The 14,079-nt window shown below is 54.4% G+C and overlaps 1 protein-coding gene across 17 annotated transcripts in view; it reads left to right on the top strand.

Annotated features, from left to right (window-relative positions):
• Positions 1 to 14,079, top strand: part of DGKZ (diacylglycerol kinase zeta) — a 49,217-nt gene that overhangs the window by 18,791 nt on the left and 16,347 nt on the right. For 2 of the 17 annotated variants that reach the window (XM_033204179.1, XM_033204178.1), the window contains exon 1: positions 11,637 to 11,743. The exons of the other annotated variants lie outside the window; for them this stretch is intronic. The gene's annotated coding sequence lies outside the window, so the exon portion shown is untranslated. Of the gene's footprint in view, positions 1 to 11,636; positions 11,744 to 14,079 lie in introns of those variants that run through there. 17 annotated transcript variants of the gene reach the window in all.

Here is a 14,079-nt window from a genome sequence, read left to right as displayed (position 1 = left end):
AGTCCTCAAAGCCCCATCTGAAACCAGCCCTTCATCTTATCCGAGCTCCATGCTGGCTCTTAACCTGGCTCTTAACCTAGCTCTTGCCTCTCCCTTGACGTCCACCCTCTGCATGTCCCCCATCCCGCCCCCTCCCCACCCCACCCACATACACACATCCAGCCTTGGGGCTGAGGGACCTGACGGGAAGATCAAGGGTAACAACTAGGTCAGCAGTGGCTGCTGAAGCCAGGTGGAGAATTCTGCATGCAGACCCTGGTTCATGGGGAGAGTTCCATGAACAATTAGCAGTGTCTGCTGTGGGCTTGGGGGAGTCTTGATGGCACATGGGCCACATGTTTGCCATCCTGACCCCTCTGGGTAGGACAGTCTCTGAATGGCAGCCCCTGTGGGGCTGAAAGAGGCTTTTCCTTAAAGTCCATCTCTGCCCCACACAACTGGCGTCATCCTCTCAGAATCTGGGGGGCAGCTTGCCATCTCTTTTTTTTTTTTTTTTTTTTTTTTAGCTCAGTGAGCCATGATTCTCCCCAGCTTGTGGATTCCTCCCACCCCAACTCCATCCCACCTTACTTCTTGCCGGAACCATCAGTCTCCTCCCTGAGGAGGAGGAGGAGGAGGAGGAGGAGGAGGAGGAGAGGAGGTACAGGCCCTACTCTGATCCCAGGGTATTTGGTTCTCTATCCTGAGCAGAGGGCAGGCAGGACCTTTCCATTGAAGCTTCTGTTGACCCTAAGGGTCGGGCAGCCCGGAGTGGGAGAGAAGTGGACTCTGTCTCCTCCTCCAGGACCCACCAGGAAGGAGGACCCGCCTGTTCTCTGGCCTGGTCCCAGCAGCCTGATCCTGGCAGGTCACAGGGCTTGTGGATTAGCTGGTTTTGCACCCCAGGGGCATCAGAAATTACCTGGCACCTCACACATGTAGACATAAGGAGTCTTGGCCTCAGAGCCCTGGGAGCCTGAGCGTCTGTGCCGCCATCCCCTGCCCTTCACGGTGCTCAAAGTCACAAGCTCCCAGAGGGCAGGAGGCACACCTGCAGAACCAGTGTGAGACAATGGGTCCCATTTAGAGGCACTGCCACACGGCCCCAGCGAGCATGGCCCTGAAGTCAGGGCTGCAGAGGGTGCCCAGCGGGTGCCTGAGCAGAAGCAGCCCCGTTTGGGTTGGTTCTGCAATGAATGGGGAGGGATGTGTTGAGGGATGCCTCTTGCACAGAGGTGAGAACCCTGTCTATGGCGCCGGGGTGTCTGGGAGCGAAAGAAAACCTCTGAGTGGTTTGTCTCCCCCCGGCTAATGCTGGGAGCAGCCCAGGTTGCTGTGGGAGGCGGGGACAACCTAGAATCCTTGGGTTCCAGCCAGTTTGGGAAAGAAAAATGGGCCTCAGTGGCCGAGCTGCGTTCATCTCACCATGTTTGCTCCCCACACAAGGTCAGGTGCCAGAGTATAGAGCTGGCCCCAGCTGGGGACCCAGGGTAGAATTCTCACAGTCTCCCTCTGTGCCAAATGCTGTCAGGGGAGGGAATGGCAGTTCTTGCCATTTTGTCTCCATGCCATACTCCAAAAAGGTCAGATCCTGGGATGTGGAGCTGCCTGGGATTCTCAGTTGGCACAGGAGCACGAGAGCTGGTGTCCCTTAAGGCAAGGACAGAGGAAGGACTAAGTGATCCCTGGTGAGAGAAAGCTGAGGCTCCAGGCAGCTGGGCTGGGGGAGAGTGAGAGAAACGGGCCTGCCCTCCTTGGCTCTCTGAAGGCCTCTCCAGAATTCGCCAGTGGCCCCCCGGGCAGAGGAGGAAGTGGGGGCATAGGTTAGCCCTGAGTCTTAGGCCATGCAGGCCCCTCGGAGAAGCAGGGATTTGGAGCCCTTCCACCCACGTTAAGGCAGGAGAGAGTTGGGAGGTGTGGAAGCAGCCCCTGGAGACTGCCCTGCAGTGCCACTGGAGCGACACAAGGGGGCGACAGCTGCCGTTGTGGGAGGCCAGTGGGCGATGAGCTTCTCATTCCACCAGTCCACATGCCCGTGGGGACTCACAGGCACTGGCTGGTAGTTACCTGCCGCTCTAGCTGCCGGGCGGAGCCAGTCAGGACGGCCCAGGGCAGGCTGGGTGGGTGCCTCCAGCCACCTGGCCCCACCTCTCCCATTCCCTGAGGCCCAGGCACAGCCAGGTGGCCTTGACTCAGCCAAGGTCTCGCAGCTAGCCTAGGTCATCTGGGACTCCGGCGCTGGGCTTCCAGGGCCATGTTCACAGGCCTCATCACAGGACCCTGGAGCAGCCTGACCACCTCTCCTCCCTGCCCCCTCTGCCTCCTCCTTGAACAACCCTCTAGGTCAGCTGCGGGGGCAGTGTGTGCAGGAAGCGGGATCTGCTGCACCTGCAACCAGGTTCTTCCGCTCCCCGAGTTCCTGGGCCACCCCTGGGCAGTGCCAGGCACTCATTCCTTGCTCTCCTTGGCTCTCCTTTGTTCCATGTTGGGGTCAGCCCACATCCGGCCTGCAGTGTGGGTCTCAGCACAGGACTTGGCTGGGTCTTGCGTCACAGGTGTGGAGGGTAGGCCAAAACAGTAACCAAATGCCCTGGAAGAGCTGTCATTCTGCCATCTTTCCTCTTCACCCCTTTCCTCGCTGAAACACCAGAGACATGGTTAGGTTGGGAGAGTAGGTTTGAGTGAGACCAAAGGCTCTGTGGCAGGGGAGGGGAGGGAGAGGCTAAAGAGACAGGAGTGACGTTCCAGCTCCTCTGTCTTTGGTGATTAACAGCTGCCAGAAGCTTCTAAACTCATCAGTTTCATGTGATCTTCATAACATCTTTGTAGTTGGTTTGATTCCCATTTTGCAGATAAGAAAACCAAGGCTCAGAAAGGTCAGGGGCCTAGCCAGGATCCCCCAGCTGACGCTGAAGCCCGGCCCAAGGATCTTCTCATGATGCTGGGCCGCTCTGCTTAGGAGTACTCTTTTCTTCTATTATTTGCCATCCCTAAACTGGGAAGACCTAAGAAGAGGCTTGAGTGCTCCATGGGGTTTAGTGAAAGGTCTTTGCTTCCTGTGCCAATGGTGTGAGACACATGAGATAATCTGACCTGAACCCCAAGGGAGAATGGCCACTGACATCCCTCGAGTCAGGGGGAGCAGGCTGGACTGGGAGAGACCCTTGGGAAAGAGACTGGGTCTGTGAGCACGTCGTCATCTGGCTTCCTGGCTGTGTCTGGAGTGGAGGACAAGCCTGATCTTTTTCCTTACTTCAAGGGCGTAGGGAGTCTAAAGCCCAATGGACATGCTCAGAGGAGCCCCCATACCACCCAGGGGTCAGTGGCTGGCCTCAGGGAGGGAGGATCGCTTCACTTGCATCCAGTGCCTCATGGTGAGAGGTCTGAGAGAGGAGAGGCAGGGCCCCAGCACCCTCCTCATCTACACTGAGACCTCCTCCCCTTGCTCCTGGCAGATCACCAGTTCAGAGCTCCCACGTAGAGGCCTCTCCCCTGCCAGGGATGAGCCCATCTCAGCACATGCCAAAATAGCTGTCTGGGAGCCTGGGCCCACACCGCCCACGCCCCAGCATCTCGCGGGTTAACAGCTTGCCTGTCTCTCCGCCCCCCTTCCCCAGCTTGCTGACATTTTACAGAGAGAGGCGGGGGCGGTTGTGAAAGGGGGCAAGCTGGTTCTTGCTCCCCAACCCACACGGACACCCCACTGACACAGCCTGTCGCCACCCACCCACCTCTGGAAGGCATCCCCTTGGGGGAGACCTTCCTTCCACCCTGAGGGCCCTGAAGGGGTGAGGGACAGGCTGCCAAAACCATCCCTGGTAGGCCCAGGGAGCTCTAGGGGGCTGGTCTCCCTCAAGGGGTCTTTTGTAGGACACAGGATCCCCCTCTGTCACCCAGGCTGGAGTGCAGTGGCACAATCACAGCTCATTTTAATTTCAAATCCCTAGGCTCAAGCAATCCTTCCACCTCAGCCTCCCGAGTAGCTAGGAACTATAGGTGGGGGCCACCATACTGGGCTCATTTTTTCTTTCTTTCTTTCTTTTGTAGAGACGAGGTCCTGCTATGTTGCCCAGGTTGGTCTTGAACTCCTGGCCTTAAGTGATCCTCCCACCTTGACCTCCTGAGCTGCTGAGATTACAGGCCTGAGCCACTGTGCCCAGCCTCTGGAGTCTTTTTAAGAAATTATTTTGAAATTTTTCCTAACACATTAAATATCTTGCCATTATAAACGTTTACAGAATAAGGTGACACCTACTGCCTAGCTTGGTTGGAGCTTAGCATTAGGCCGTATTTGCTTTAGACAGAGATGGAGGCCCGCATGTTGTCCTCCCTGGAGGAAACCACAATTCTGATTTCGGTGTGTGTGATGTTCTTGTGCCTGTTTTTAAAATTGTCCTACATAGGTATGCATGGCTAGCAATATACAGTGCTGTTTTGTATGATTTTACTCTGTTTAAATGGTATACCAAGCATATTCTGCATTTAGGTTTTCCCCTCAATCTTATTTGGAGATTTAACCACCCGAAACATGAGTTCTCATGGATCCATTTTAACCTCCACACCCAATTCTGTTGTGTAACAGCGGCTTATTTGCCCAGGATGGTTGACGGACACTTGGTGGTTTGCAGTTTCTCGCGGTTGCGAGCCATCCCTCTGTGTTCTCTTCGCCGGTGCCTGCTCACAGGGCGTGTGTGTTTTCAGATAGACAGATGTTGCCAAGTTGTGCTCCGAAGTGGTTGTCCTAATTTTCAGGCCTCTGGGGTTATTTTCTTTCTTTAAACTTTCGGTAAACTAGGGAATTGTTTCCCAGGAACAAACACTTTCTCCTTCAAGCCTGCAACAGTCCCTTGAGAGAGATGAGGGTGGGTGTTAGCCCTTTTTATCAGATCAGGACATTGAGGCTCAGGCAGGTTCAAAGGCCTAGTTTGAGGTCATGTAGCTGGTCAGAGGCAGATCCTCTGGGCCTTTGAAGCCAAACCCTCTGTGAAGACCTTTGTCCCCTGTATGAGTAGTGTGGAAGCCTGGAGAGTGGGGTGGGGCCCTGGGGGCTGATGGGGAAGGGAGCAACATGGTCAGAAAGCTGGGTGGGGGGAGTGTTAATTTTTTTTTTTCCTTTTTTGAGATGGAGTTTCGCTCTTGTTGCCCAGGCTGGAGTGCAATGGCTCGATCTCAGCTCACTGCAACCTCCGTCTCCCAGGTTCAAGCAATTCTCCTGCCTCAGCCTCCCGAGTAGCTGGGATTACAGGCATGCACCACCATGCCCAGCTAATTTTGTATTTTTAGTAGAGATGGGGTTTCTCCATGTTAGTCAGGCTGGTCTCGAGCTCCCGACCTCAGGTGATCCACCCGCCTCAGCCTCCCAAAGTGCTGGGATTACAGGCGTGAGTCACGGCGCCCGGCCAGGGTGTTAATATTGAATGAGGGGATGAGGGGGAAATGCTTCTCCTAACAGGTGGAGAATGGGAGCCCTCTGCAGACACATGAGAAGGCAAGGACAGGGGACGGTCACCATAGAAGAGTGGGGGCCCGCGAGGGGTTTGTAACAAAGGGGCCTCTTTGGGAGACTAAGGGAGACATATCGGCATTCCCATCAGAGATCGGTTTCAGTGTTGCCTCTGAGACACCAGAGCTCAGCCCAGACCAGATTTGTCCACCCAGTGCAGCAGGAAGTTCTCGGGAGCTGGACCGCCACTGGGGTGCTGTGCCAGCCTGAAGCCTGTGCTGTCAGTGGGATCCATGAGGCTGAGTCCGGACCATGCGCGGTTCCCTCCACTCACTCTTCAAACCACACCCGGCACTTCTACACTCTAGGGATGCCATTAGAAGCAGTGTGAGGCCCTGGGGCTCACAGCCTGGCTGGGGACACAGACTTGCACATTAGTGCTGATCGCCCAGGCTCTGAGAGGAGAACCATGAGGGAGAATTCACTGAGCAGAGAGGGGAGTGGTATTCCAGGTAGGGAAACCACCGGATGCCACATGGTGCCACGTGGAAAAGGGACCTGCGGTGTTTTGTTTGCCAGAAGCATCGAGGGTGGAGCCTGAGGGGTTGAGGGTATGTGCCGTGGAAAACACTACTGAGTTCAAACCCCAGCACTGCCACGTGTTAGCTGCGCAACCTCAGGCAAGTGACTTAACCGCTTTGTCTCTCAGTTTCCTCATCTGTAATATGAGGATATGGTTCATGGGGATAATACCAACTAAGGAGGATTCATAGCTTAATATTTGTAAAACACTTAGAGCAGTGTCTGATGGAGTGAGTTATGTAAGTGTCAAATACAGCATTAAAAATATGAAAGAGCAGAGAGGAAGCTGGGAGGCCTGTTGCCTGCCAGCCCCAGGTCTTTGCATTTTGCTCAGCTGACAGGAGAATCAGTAAAAGGTGATTGGGTGCATTAGGATGAATTCTGGTGGCAGCTGGGGTCTGGCTTGGAGGGAGGCTCTAAAGGAATGAGCCGGTTTGCACAGACATCTCTTTGAGGCCTAGCTGGGGCTGAGTCAGGGACTCAGGATGTGAAGGAAGAGACTGGGGGTATTTCACCAAGGAGCTCAGGCCAGCCCAGGGTCCCGGCCCAGCCCCCAAGCCTCTGAGACAGCCCCTCTTCCCCCTTCCTTGCCCACCACCCTCCCCTTGTGACTTCATGTCACCAAACCTACTGTCTAGTTTTCATGAGAAAGCCATGGGGGACACAGAGCGGGTGATAGCACCCAGCCCAGAAAGGGGCCTCCAGGTGTCACTCTTGGGGTCCTCTAGAGAGGAGAGGAAGGTCACCACCCAAACCAAGGCTGTTGCTATCCCCTTGTACCCAACAAAGAGAAGTGGCCTGAGCCAGCTGGAGCCTGTGGTCAGCCCTTGCATGTGGTTACGCAAGGTAGAAGGAGCCCTTCTCTTCCCTTAAGGCGCTGGCCCGTCCCCCGTGGAATTCCCTGCTCTTTCCTCCTGCACTGATCAGCAGTAAACGCTGGACTCACTGCCAGGCACCATGCCGGGCATGCCCAGATGTGCTAGACCTGGCCCCGGCCCCCCAGGAGCTCGCGGTCTGGTGGAGGAGCAGACATGTGGGCTGAAAGAAGCAGGCCTCCCAGGGCTCCAGTGGCAGGGGAGCCGAATGGGCAGTGCGGAGCTGTGAGTAGGAGGGGTGTGTCATCGGCTGTGAGCAGGCAGCTGCTTATGAGGTAGAGAGGGAGGCCAGAATTCGGGGCAGAAGGTGTGCCAGGTGCGGCGGCACAGCAGTAAGCTGGGCACAGCCAGATTGGGACACAGAGAATAGGTTGGCTTGGTTAGAACCAAGGCTTTGTGTCACAGCACAGGAGGTTGTTAGTGCCACACCACAGGAGCCACGTCTGCCGGGGTAGAGGAGGCAGATTGTCTCTGATTCAGTGGTCTCAAAGTATGGTCCGGGGGGTGCCCTGACCCATTTCAGGGATTTGATAAAGTCAAAACTATTTTCAGAGCTACCCTGGTTCCTGCCTTTTTTTTTGCTGTGCTGATGACACAAAAGTAGTGGTGGGTGAAAGTGCTGGCCCCTCAGCACACATCTAGGCAGGGGCCCCAACATCAGAGTCCTTACTCCATATGTACATTTCTTTAAAAGTAGTGAAGATCATTAATGTTATAAAGTCTAGACCCTTGCGTACCTATACCTTCTGATATTTTACATTAAGGAATATGAAATATACATAAGGCACCTTTGCTGCAAACCAAACTGTGATGAGGAAAAGCTCTTACTCGGTGGAGTTGTAAGCTGTACTAGGTGCTGCTTTTTTTTTTTTTTTTTTTTCTTTTCTTTTTTGAGACGGAGTCTCGCTCTGTCGCCCAGGCTGGAGTGCAGTGGCCGGATCTCAGCTCACTGCAAGCTCCGCCTCCCGGGTTCACTCCATTCTCCTGCCTCAGCCTCCAGAGTAGCTGGGACTACAGGCGCCCGCCACCTCGCCCGGCTAGTTTTTTGTATTTTTTAGTAGAGACGGGGTTTCACCGTGTTAGCCAGGATGGTCTCGATCTCCTGACCTCGTGATCCGCCCGTCTCGGCCTCCCAAAGTCCTGGGATTACAGGCTTGAGCCACTGCGCCCGGCGGTGCTGCTTTTAAGAACACCATTTGGGGCCAGGCGCGGTGGCTCACGCCTGTAATCCCAGCACTTTGGCAGGCCGAGGCAGGTGGATCACGAGGTCAGGAGATCGAGACCATCCTGGCTAACACGGTGAAACCCTGTCTCTACTTAAAAAAAAATACAAAAAATTAGCCGAGCGTGGTGGCGGGCGCCTGTAGTCCCAGCTACTCGGGAGGCTGAGGCAGGAGAATGGAGTGAACCCAGGAGGCGGAACTTGCAGTGAGCTGAGATCGTGCCACTGCACTCCAGCCTGGGCGACAGAGTGAGACTCCGCCAAAAAAAAAAAAAAAAAAAGAACACCATTTGTACTTGGACACCTGATAAACAAACTAGTTAGATATAGGTATTTGGCAGACATTTTCTCAAAAGTGAATGACATGAGTTTGTCACTTCCAAAACGGTATCACTATTTGTTGCCAGGCATGGGCCACCATGGCTCGTATCTGTAATCCTATCACTTTGGGATGCCGAGGTGGGAGGATCACTTGAGCCCAGGGGTTCAAGACCAGCTTGGGCAACACAGTGAGACCTCATCTCTATATTTATTTTTAAAAAATAAATTAATTAATAAAATATGTGTTGCCAATGATAGAATTTGAGCTTTTGAGCAAAAATGAGAATTTTGGAAACCTTTTTATTCACTTCCTAGAGCCTGACAGCTTCCTTGGACTTAAAATTTTTCTGATGAGATCAGTAGTAAAGTTGGTGTGATTTTTGGTATTATATAATAACATGTGGGCCAGGGGTGGAGGCTCACACCTGTAATCCCAGCACTTTGGGAGGCTGAGGCAGGCAGCACCTGAGGTCAGGAGTTTGAGAGCAGCCTGGCCAACATGGTGAAACCCCGTCTCTACTAAAAATACAAAAATTAGCTGCATGTGATGGCACACACCTGTAATCCCAGCAATTCGGGAGACTGAGGCAGGAGAATTGCTTGAACCTGGGAGGAGGTTGCAGTGAGCTGAGATCGCAACACTGCACTCCAGCCTGGGCGACAGAGCAAGACTCTGTCTCAAAAAAATAATAAAATAAAATAAGGCCAGGTGCAGTGGTTCACGCCTGTAATCCCAGCACTTTAGGAGGCCGAGGCGGGCGGATCACGAGGTCAGGAGTTCGAGGTCAGCCTGGATAACATGGTGAAACCCCGTTTCTACTAAAAAATTAAAAAAAAAAAAAAATTAGCCGAGTGTGGTGGCCCATGCCTGTAATCCCAGCTACTCGGGAGGCTGAGACAGGAGAATCAATTGAGCCTGGGAGACTGAGGTTGCAGTGAGCTGAGACTGAGCCATTGCACTCCAGCCTGGGCAACAAGAGCCAAACTCCATCTCAAAAAATAAAAATAAAAAATAAAATAAAACAAAATGTGTCACCATTTGGAAGATCTGTGTAACTCAGTAAATTGATAACATCAAATTTTGTAACATCAAGCACCAGTGACCGGTGCTTGATGTTACAAAATTCAAAATGCAAGGTAGTCCAGTGAAAAGTTCATTGACATGGTTTTATATTTATTTATTTATTTATTTTGAGACAGAGTCTCGCTCTGTGGCCCAGGCTGGAGTGCAATGGCGTGATCTCGGCTCACTGCAGCCTCCGCCTCCCAGGTTCAAGCGATTCTCCTGCCTCAGCCTCCCAAGTTGCTGGGATTACAGGCACCTGCCACCATGCCCAGCTAAATTTTTTTTTTTTTTTTTTTTTTTTGTATTTTTAGTAGAGACGGGATTTCGCCATGTTGGCCAGACTGGTCTCAAACTCCTGACTTCAGTCGATCTGCCTGCCTTGGCCTCCCAAAGTGCTGGGATTACAGGTGTGAACCACTGTGCCTGGCCTGATTCAGTTTTAGATTCCACATTGCTACTAACCTTTGAGAAACTATCATTTGTCATATTTTGGTGTAGTAGCAAAATAAATCTATAATTACCTGGAAAGGCTGTTAAAGATATTCCTTCTTTTTGTAACTACATGTCTGTGTGAGGCAGAATTTTCTTCATATGCTTCAACCAAAACAACATGTCACAACAGATTGAATGCAGGGATAGACATGAGAATCCAGCTGCCTTCTATTAAGCCAGACATTAAAGAGATTTGCAAAAAATGTAAAATGATGCCACTCTTTTTGCTAACCTTTTTTAGAAAATTATTTATAAAAGTGTTGTTTATATATGTAATGGGCTTATTGTTTTTAAGCTAATAAATATCTTAGGCATTTCTCAGTTTTAATATCTGATACGATACATATTAATAGCTGTCACCCCCTAAAACAAAACTCTTTTGGGATCTTCACCAATTTTGAGAGTGTAAAGGGGTCTGGGAGTTTTCAAGTAGCTGAACACATGGAGGTTCCTGGTGGATGGTGTGCCCAGGGAGGGTGTGGAAGCGCCTTGCCCCTTCCCTCATTTAAAAAAAAAAAAAAAAAAAAAGGGCCGAGTGCGGTGGCTCACACCTGTAATTCCATCACTTTGGGAGGCCAAGGCGGGCAGATCATGAAGTCAGGAACTCGAGACCTGTCTGGCCAACATGGTGAAACCCCATCTCTACTAAAAATACAAAAATTAGCTGGACATGGTGGCAGGTGCCTGTAGTCCCAACTACTCGGGAAGCTGGGGCAGGAGAATCGTCTGAACCTGGGAGGTGGAGGTTGCAGTGAGCTGAGATGATGCCGTTGCACTGCAGCCTGGGTGAGAGGGCAAGACTCCATCTCAAAGGAAAAAAAAAAGAGTTTAAAGAGGTCTTAGGATCAGGCAGTTGGACAGCTGCCACTCCCCAGACCCCAGGGCGCCATGGCAGGACTGGGAGCTGGGAGGGTGGCATTCCGGTCAGGATACATGTAACATGGACTGGTCTCTTCTGGGCATTCTTTAACTTGGCAGAGCCAGAAGACGGGAAGCTGGAGTCCCAGCTCAACCAATTCTGAGTCATGGGCAGTCACAGGCTTCCACAAGCCTCGAGTGCCCCATCTATTCAATGGGACAGTAACGCCGTCCGCACAGGGAAAAAACCAGCCTCCTGTCTGTAATGCTGGTGAAAAAGCACTTTGTAAGTTGTGAAACACGCCACAGATACTTATTTTTGTGGTTGTTTTGTCTGGAGCCGGCGTGATTAGCTTCCCCAGACCTCAGAAAACCTGTCCAGTGGGCGTGAGAAGGCATTAGGTGGCTAAATAGGGGGCATTAGTGGGGGGCCCCCTCCCTAAAACGGCCTGGCTCCCACTTCTCCCTCCCACTTCTCTCTCCTTAGACCTCGTTCCCAAGCTGAGGCGTGGGCTGGGCTGTACTGGGCGCCAGGTGGAAGGCAGGCCACTGGGCTGTCACCCAGCCTGACTCTGGGGACCTTGGGAAAAGGAGTTGGGAGGCATGCTCGTGCGCAGTGTGCCCGCCCGCCTACCCGCCGCCTGCTGCAGGGCCGGGAGCCGCCGCTGGGAGAGGAAGTGCGTTCGGTTACCAATCGGGTTATTTTCATAACGGCTGTCTCAGGCTGCGAGGAGGAGGGTGACAAGGGGGAGGGGGCAGAGGAGCAGCCACGGCCGCTCGCTCTCCAAACTAGGACTTGCTCAGCAGAGGCCGCCAGCCCGGAGCTGGAGCCAGAGCCCGGCATTGGGGACCCCAGCTCCCTCCTGCTTGCCCTGCTCCCGCCTGCGCCCTGCCTTCCAGATCAGGTCAAAAGGGGCCCCCAGCCCCTCCTTGCCTTCTGCTTCCTCCCTCTGTATCTGGCTGGGTGGATATGGGGAGGGTTGGATCCGGGTGGACCCAGGCCCCACCGTCCCTAGGCGAGGGGCCTGCCCTGCCAGGTTCCTGAGCTGATGGAAAAGGGTCCCGCCAAGCTCTTGCTGAGCCAGGGCAGACCCTGCCGAGTAAACACTCACTGGCCTGGTCGCCTTCTTACCGTCCAGCCTGGCCCACCTGCTCCCCGAGGTACATTTTGTTTGTTGTTTTTGACAGGATCCCTGTGGTGAGTCACAGCCTGGGAAGGGAGGACCCTGCCTCCCCAGCCCCTAGGCTGACTGGGGAGGGGCCGGCCTCCCTTCCAGCTTCCCCACCTCCTTCCCTCTGACCCAGGGACTGTGGGAGCAGAGCCGAGGGGGTTCTGGGGAGGCAGCTGCAGGCCCTTGCTCTGGGGCTGCTGGAGGTGGGGTCGCCATGCACCATGCCCAGCCTTCACGGAGCAGAAGGCGGACGAGGCCCTGCCCAGGGTGTGGAGTGGGCGCTTTGGGTCAGTCCCATGGGGTGTCCTGTGAGAGCAGCTCAGGAGGCCAGGCCTGGTACCGGGTGCAGAGAGTGCATTCCTCACGACACGAGCAGATAACCAGGTGGTACCTGCGGCCGGCTCTGTTCCTCATGCGGTGGGTGGTGGCCACCCTGGACACTCCTGCTTCCCTTTCTGGGTTCTCAGCCTCCCTGTGGGCAGACAAACCGCAGGAGGTAGCACAATCACATGCTCTGGTGTCTGTGGTGGGTGTAGGCCCTGCCAGGCCCCTGCTGTCTGCCAGGTATCGCCAGGCACTCTCCCTCCGCCATCGCATCCAGACCTCCTTTATGCCAATCTTCTGAACCAGATGGTGTGAACTCCATTTTGCAGATGAGAAAATTGAGGCTGAGAAAGGTTAGTAGATCAGCCTTAGGGTGGCAATGGCAGATTCAGGATGCCAGCGCCCTTGAAACTAGCATAAGGCGTGAGATGGCCTGGTTTCTGGAGGGCGGGTGTCCTGTCTGCTGTAGCAGTAGCCGATGAAGTTCTCCGGCCTGCCCGCCCCCATGGCAGCCACTGCAGCTCGGCTGCCCACAGCTGCAAGCACTGTCTAGCAAGGGTGCACGGCCAGACACCACTGGTCTTGCCTCCTGACTTCCTCTGTCCTTTCCCAAGCCCTGTCCTTGTCAGGCCCCAGAGCCGGAGGTTGATGGGGTCCCCTGAGTCCTTTCCCATCCTGTCCTCGTTGGTGTGTCAGGCTCCCCACCCGGAGACCGAGGGGCAGCTATTTTGCTGTGCTCTTGGTGTTGAAGCCCTCAGGGTGACCTTTGCATGTACTGTGTGGTGAGTTGAAGGTGACCAAGAGCACGAGGTGAGAAGACGCTGTCACACAGAGCTGTGCTATCGGAGAGGCTCAGGCCCAGGGCGGGTTCCTACAAGGCCCAGGAGAAACCCCAGCAGAGATAGGAAGTGAGGAGTCAGGCTCTTGCTGACCAGGGACAGAGGTTTCTATGGAGACCAGAGGAACAGGAAGCACAGGCCTGCGGGGAGGGGCATGGGAGCACGGAGGCGTGGGTGCCCAGCAGGATAGCCTGTGGCAAAATAGCTCAGCCACTCTGACAGTCTCCCCAGACAGACAGGGCAACTGAGGCCCGTGAGGGGCCAACTTGCACACAGTCACATAGCACTGCCGGCCCTGCCCACCCCACTCTGCTGGGAGGGGCGGCACCATCGGCCACTGAGGAGACTCCTGGACAGATGTGGACCTGGGCTGCCTGGCAGTGTGTGGAGCCGGGCACGTGCCAGCTGCCCTTGTCTCTCGAGGGGGTCCTGGTCCCTGTTGTCAGTGCAGGTCTGGGGCCGCAAGCTGGGCCCAGCCCTCACCGCCGCCCACGGTTGCAGCGGCACCTCCCCCCACTGACTGTGGCCTTTTGTTTTCTGGGTGACACTAGCATCAGGCGGTGTGTCCGGGTGACTAATCTCCTCCAGGCTGGGCAGCTGTCACAGGGCGGCCTAACCAGGCGGGCGGGGAAAGCTGACACCCTGGGGAGGGCTGGCAGGACAGTGCCTTGACGACAGGGGGCAGTTGGGCCTTCAGGCTCCTCTTCCCTGACAGAAAGTAGGTCCCAGGTCGGGAAGACCTGGGTTCAGGTCCCGACTCTGCCGCTGACTGGCGGTGGGACTGTGGCATGTTATTGGCCCTGTTGAAGCCTCAGTTTCTCTGTGTCTAGAATGGAGCTGTGGGTCCTGCCTACCTCCCGGGGCTGTGGTGAGGTTCACATGAGATGATAAAGTACTTAGCCCAGG

This window comes from Trachypithecus francoisi, unplaced genomic scaffold (genome assembly GCF_009764315.1).
Source record: "Trachypithecus francoisi isolate TF-2019V2 unplaced genomic scaffold, Tfra_2.0 Lachesis_group8, whole genome shotgun sequence".
Lineage (NCBI taxonomy): Eukaryota > Metazoa > Chordata > Mammalia > Primates > Cercopithecidae > Trachypithecus > Trachypithecus francoisi.
The sequence above is the reverse complement of the archived record's forward strand: the minus strand, read 5'-3'. Positions and strand labels throughout refer to the sequence as shown.